We start from the raw sequence: 6,722 nt of genomic DNA, 5'->3' as shown, positions 1-6,722 counted from the left end.
GCCATAGTTGTTTCTTTTTTTTCTAGTCATGGCTTCTCAATCTCAAGTTTTTCATACAAGCAAGAAGTTTAAATCTTCAAGGTAAGCTTCTGTGCAACTGCAACCCGATTCAAGCTTAAGGAGGGGACACTTAGGTGCACTATGTCTTCTCAGTTGGTTCCCACACCACGAAGTGCAGCTTTTGATGTAACGAGGCTTTTTAAAAGTCCATCTCATTCTTCCTGTTGAGAACCTCTTGCTATTGAACAATTTCCTCACGAGCTAGTGACTCAGCACCACAAAGATCATCGCCAAAAGGTTAGAAAGGGAAAAAGTCAAGACTTAGCACCTATGAGAGAAGCAGATACCCTTCAGAGCTCTCAAGAAAAAGACATATGGGATAAAGTTCCTGCCAAAAGCAAGTATGAGCATGCTTGAACACTCATCTTTGGGCGTCATGGGGAGCATAGGCAATTAATTAATTCAACAACACCTTTTTTTATTGTTGCAAAACACAAAGGACCTTCAAGTGATTCTAACAAGTACTCTTTTGGTTGGACGCATTGAGAAAGTGCAAGAGCACAAAGACAAAAATAGAATATATTTTCTTATTGAGCGAAGACAATACTAAATAATTTGGGAAAAATCTCATATTTTGGGAATCAACTTTTCAATATAGTTTTGGCTATATCTTAAGCATATTAACTCCAAATTTGTCAGAGATTATAGATTCTACTCTTAAATATCTTTCCAACAATATGTCACATGAGGGGGTTTTGACAAAATCTTGGATAGGTTCACCTTGATCCCATTTTTCAAATGGGAATGGGATTTTTCGCAAATTATCTAATATGGTGTTAGCGTGATTACTCCACTCACTTTGCCGTTCTAGTTTTATTGAAGGACTTTGAGATGGATGAAATAAATCCTCTGAGAAAAAAAAAACTTGATGATTGATGCAATGCAAACTCGAGGCTTGGTAAGAACTAAGCTTTTCTCATTCTCTTTTGAAACTTTCTCTCTTTTTTTGAAACATATCATTGATTTTATTGTTTTTGGTTGTAGACATTTGGGGAAGCCTATAGTGAGGTGCTAGAGGGTTTTTTTAGCTCAAATAAGAACTCTTCAAGTGACTACATCAAAGAGGAAGGAGAGGAAGAAGAAGAGTCAATTTCTTCAAGTGATGAGGAGGTTGAGAAAGAATGCCCCCCCTTTCCACTGATGCAAACCCCTATCCCAAGCAAGAAACAAAGCAAAAAGTTAGGTAAACCAAAGGACTCTAAGTTTCTTCCTGAATAAGAGATCGTTCCATCCAGCCCTGGTGCCCCCTTACCCAACACAGGAGATTCAAGCTCTTTCAATGTTTTAGGAGAGAGAGTCAAGAAAAATAACATAGTGGATCCTTTGCCTATATTTTTACCATAAGCATGATTGAGCATCCACCAATGGATCCCCAAATAGGAAGAAGACCCTTAGAGGTTTCCCATGTTGTTGTGAACATCATGTTCATAATCTAAAGTACAAAATGAAAAACAAGTCAAATGCCATTGTGTTACCCTTGCTTGTTTTAGTGGATAAACAACAGTGTCCTAATAAGGAATCTTGGGTTAAGGCTAATGCTGAGTCTTACAGATATTGGGTTCTTGGATGCACTCATTCTTCCAAGCCAGAGCTTGCTGTCGAATATGAGCATGATGACACTTACAAAATGGCAATGTGTTGGGTGTATGCTAGTTTAACAGATGAGGAGGCAAAGGTACTTCCCCTTGACCATAATATTAACTCAAACTTTTGAATGGAAATGACTTTCATTCGAAAGATAAGGTTTTTTTATAATGAGTAGATTGATTCCTTGAAGTGTGGTGAGAAAATTGATGACAAGTTTTAAGCTACACTTTGTGAAAAGTGTGGTCTTGAATTAAAAAATAAAGGTGGTTATGGAGCAAGTCAGAAGCCCAATGTTAAACAATATGACAACTATTTTCAACTTGCCTTTTGTGAGGGAGAAATTTGGGATCTACAAGAATATATTTTTAAGCTACATGAGTAGAGAAAGTTAAAAGGTCAAAAGTTCAGCAAGTCGCTTGTGCAGCTTCCAAAGGCAAAGGTGCCGCAAGTGATGAAGCACCAAAGCCCATTCTTCTAGAGGAAATAAAGATAACAGTGTGGAGACATTTGCAAGGAATTTGTGAGAAATCATTGATCATTGCAAGTCTCTCATGCGTGAAGGGTGGAATCATCTCTCTAGAGAAAATGGGAGAAGAATTTTGAAAGGTTTATTTGTTAAATTGACTCTTTTGTTTTTGAAGTTTTACTTGTTTCATGGCTGTAATTTCTTTATTTGTCTATTAGGAAAAAAACCATGCTTCACATGTAGAGAATAATGATTGAAAAGTTGAATTGCTCTAATTGGGATGAGGTAGTGCTCTCGCATCGTAACGAAGCCAAACATCCATGGTTATAAATTTAATCATCTTTCTTGGTCTTGTGAGTTTGGTACCATTGGTGGTTTGTATTCATCTTTGGGCATGCAAAGTAGAGGATCATACAATTTTGCTATGAAACAAAATCACACAAATGTTTTTGAACGACCAAGAGTTTGCAAAAAGTTCAAGCACACCAATGCGGGTCTACAAGGAGTCATAAATCCATACCAAAAGCCTCAGCTTTTGATAATGGATTTAATTGATTTACTTTCTATGAAAGGATAGTGGTTGATGGATCTCTTTGCGAGGACTGGTACCACAACTGTCAGTGCATTGAAAAGAGGTAGAAATGTGGTTGCAGTGGAATGTGATCCACTCCAGGTAAACTTTATTGACAACTCTCAAGGAGTTACTAGGTGAGTACCAAGAGGTGGTAATAAAGAGCATGGAATATGATTCTCATTTTTTTGATGCATCTGGAGAGCCACAGCCTCCAATTGGTAGTGAGTAGGTTGGGGAGATAGCTGACCTTGTGGATTATGAGCCAAATGGCCCAGAGGCTGAGTAACAAGTTACTAGCATTACTCTTGCAATCACTTCAATGGGAGAGGAGGTGAGGAATGAGGAGGAAGACGAGCATCCCGTTCATGCATAGTTGTCATGACTTTTTAGATCACGTTAACACATACTTCTAGTTTCAAAAAACGTCATTTTGTTTGAGAAGATACTTGTTTCAATTTGTAGTTCAAATTGTTTGCAGCAATTGTTTACTACAATCTGCCATGTTTTGAATTTTAATTGGCATTGGATGGAGTTTTATTTGTGGGTTATAAATTTATCAAGCTTCTTTGAAGATTGCATGAATGTAGGCCTAGTATCCTGATATCTCTTAAAATTTTTTGGTGTATTCATTGAATGCCCATCTTTAGAAAGCATCAAAACCATGAAAGTTGTTTTGCCAGAGTCTCAAATTTGATTGAGACTGAGTTTTGCTAAGTTTTGGAAACATAGATTTGTAAGTGGTGTCTATGTTGTTTTTTTGTTAGAAAAATAGCTTGTCAAGATAGAGAAACCATCAAGTAATGCTATAGTAGTTTTCTTTTAAAAAAGTAGCCTTTTTTAAAAAAAATAGAAATCTTTGTTTACAAATGGGTTTACATGTTCGAAAAAATGGCCACTTTCTAAGTTGTTGCAAAATTTTGGATGAGCCCTTGCAAATGACTACTCCCAACTCGTGCTAATTTTTCATGACTCGGTGTTTTCTCTCAATCTAGTATATCAGAAAGATAAGAGTACATATTATATGGGAAATTAATCTCCTACTATAACATATAAGGTCTTTCCAAAGTGCACAAACTTGACTATATGAGCTGGTGCCATAGCTATACCTTACACTAGTAATCCAAATGTGGCTGTCACACACCCTGTCATCCATTGGCAGTATATTGACCATAATCTCACCAACTAAGCTAGTGGCATAAGTGCGGATGCTATCACCCACATTGATCATCAATGCCCAACACTAGTTGAGCTCGATATCTCAACATAATAGCTCTTAGGAGGTCCCATGCATACTTCGAGCTACCGGCAACACTACAAGAGAAGGCATGCATATAGCCATGCTTGGAGCTACTAGTATCACTACAAGAGAAGGCATGCATATATAGCCATGTCTAGAGCCACATAAGACCAAAGGTAATATAAAAGTTAAAAATGTGTGACATGTTTATCGTCCCATCATGTGGCTATACACATGGCTATGGGCCCATCATTTTCTATAGCCATGTGCACAGCTATTATTAACCACTCCAGTTAACATCATTTTTCAAGCATGTTCACGCTTCTCGTAACTTATCTTTTTGTAACTACGCAAAGCGCTAAATGATAAAAGAGATATGGGATGACTGCGCTTACGGCTTGTGTAATGCCAGTCATAGGAATGAGATATACATAGAGCTAGGAAGCTAATTTTGGGCCCCTAATTGTAAATGGGTGGTCCGCCATTGTAAAATCAAAGCTCTTGTATATAAGACATTTTATTTCAACACAAAGGACTCAATAACAACTACCAAATCCACTATAGTCCACCTATGTCAAATGTGCCATAGAACAATAGATGATGAAAAGGATAGTGAGGAATGTGCACCTCTTCCAGAGCCAGAAGACTCTAATAATTGGATGCATATCCTTGCTACCTTGGACATGTTTCCAAGACACATGAGAATCAGGTTTGCTATAGCCAATGGCTAAGAGATCACATCTCTCTACATGCTTAGCACTACATACCTACCTGATGTCGCTACTCATGAACCTGAACATGCCGATATAGCAAAACCATCATGGGGAACACACTCACACATAACTCGCAAGACTGATGAATTCACTGGGCCAGAATGCTATGTTTTCCCTACCAATTCAAACACCCACTAGCTAAAATATGTAAGGGCAGTTGAAGCACATGACCACTTCAACCAGATATGGAAAAAGGAGTTCACAAATAACTCCCTTCTGGTCCACATGACCACCCCAAAGCTAATGGAACCCATTGATCCCAAACCCAAACCCTAAAAGCTTTGCCACTCTCTGCATGCAATAAAACGTTAGTGCTGGCAAAAAAAGAAGCCAAAAAACTGATAGAAGAAGAAATTGCTAGGGTAGAAGATACCAAACAAGTGCCCAAACACTTCAAAACCTTCCAAATGGCCGCTGGCAGATTTGTGCAATATGAATCAGCCCCCAAAGGTCCTACAATGGATGGCTAAGGACCTCATATGATGGTCTAGCCAAGGTGAAGGAAATTAACCTAGCAATAAAGAGAATGTGGGGGAGAGGGAGAGCTTCAAACCCTAGCAAGAAAACACACACATACAAGAGAGAGCAAGACACGAGAGAATGTGGGGGAGAGGGAGAGCTTCAAACCCTAGCAAGCAAACACACACATACAAGAGAGAGCAAGACACAAGAGAGAGAGAGATAGCTGAATTTTCTTCTATCTTTTTCTCCTCTACTTAACCAACATAACATAAAGATAAGAGTACACACTATATGGATTAGTACTCAACTACTACAACATACAAGGGTCGGCGGTCCATAATGTGAACCTGACTAAATGAGCTGGCGCTATAACTATGCCAGTCTCTAGTAATCCAAAATGGCTGTCACACAGCCTGTCATCCCACTAGCCGCAGATCACCCATAATGTCACCAACCATGCTGGTGAAGATAAGGAAGCTATCACCTAGGCAGGTCATCAGTGTCCACCGTAGCACTAGTTGAGCTAGATATCTCAATTGAGCTCAACTTCACACACTGCACTCCAAGTAAGCTCCTAAACCTATGGAGCTTCTATGTGGTGCTGCCCAATGCCTTCGTGTGAGAAGATGTCAGCCACATGATACTCTGTGCTGACATATACCAGATCTACATCTCCTCCTAGAACCTTCTCCCTCACAAAGTGATAATGCACCTCAATGTGCTTCGTTCTAGCATGATATACTAAGTTACTGGCCAATTGTATGCTGCTCATGTTGTCACAATATCTGACAAATGCCCTATCCAAGGGCCCTCCCATGTCACCAAGTAGCTTCTAAAACCAAGCTACCTCACAAGATGCCATAGCAACACCCCTGTACTCTGCCTCTGCACTCGACAAGACAACTATTGGTGGCTGCATCTTAGTACTCCAACTCTCATAGCAACGCTCCCAAACGAGAACATAAAACCACTTGGTAGATCTCCTGTCTGTGTTGCCATATATATAGGCAGTGATGTGTGTGAACACACTTAGGACCACCGGGGTACTTTTTTCCTCTTTAGGAGGTTTTTTCCCCCGGCTTGTATATACGCCCATCATTCTTGGGCTAACTTATCTTTGTACATTGACACAATCTAATAGACTTTGTGTTGTGTGCATTCTTGCTTCTTCTTCTCTAAGCTTTGTGTGCTTTCCTGCAACCCTAATTCCAACAATTAGTATCAGAGCAGGCATCGGCTCCCAAGGCTACGTCGCTAGCACCCTTCGACTCACGTTCTCCGATTGAGGTGAGCTTTCATGAGCACTTGTTGCAAGTCCCTATACTCTGCAGATATGCCCATAGTAGGGCTTTGCGTTCTCAAAAATTACATCTGAGGTCGTTTTGAGCTCCGTTTTTGCATTACAAGTTCTGTACACAGGTGTTTTCGTCATTTTGTGCAGAAATTTTGAAAGTGTAGTTTTCTGCAAAATAGGCATACGTATTCTATTGAGGACCGTGCTACATAGCACAAGCTGTTTTCTATTCAGTCTTTGCTCCATTAAGGTAGCTTTTGCATCAGTCT

The 6,722-nt window shown here is 39.5% G+C and overlaps 1 pseudogene; it reads left to right on the top strand.

The window, feature by feature from the left end:
• Positions 1-1,504: 1,504 nt before the first annotated feature.
• LOC147625675 (uncharacterized) lies at positions 1,505-2,125 on the top strand (annotated as a pseudogene).
• Positions 2,126-6,722: the final 4,597 nt, after the last annotated feature.

The sequence above is a fragment of the Cibotium barometz genome, chromosome 23 (assembly GCF_041138505.1).
Source record: "Cibotium barometz isolate CiBa-2024 chromosome 23, ASM4113850v1, whole genome shotgun sequence".
In the NCBI taxonomy this organism is placed as follows: Eukaryota; Viridiplantae; Streptophyta; class Polypodiopsida; order Cyatheales; family Cibotiaceae; genus Cibotium; species Cibotium barometz.
Note: the sequence above shows the minus strand (reverse complement) of the source record. Positions and strands in the feature narration are given on the sequence as shown.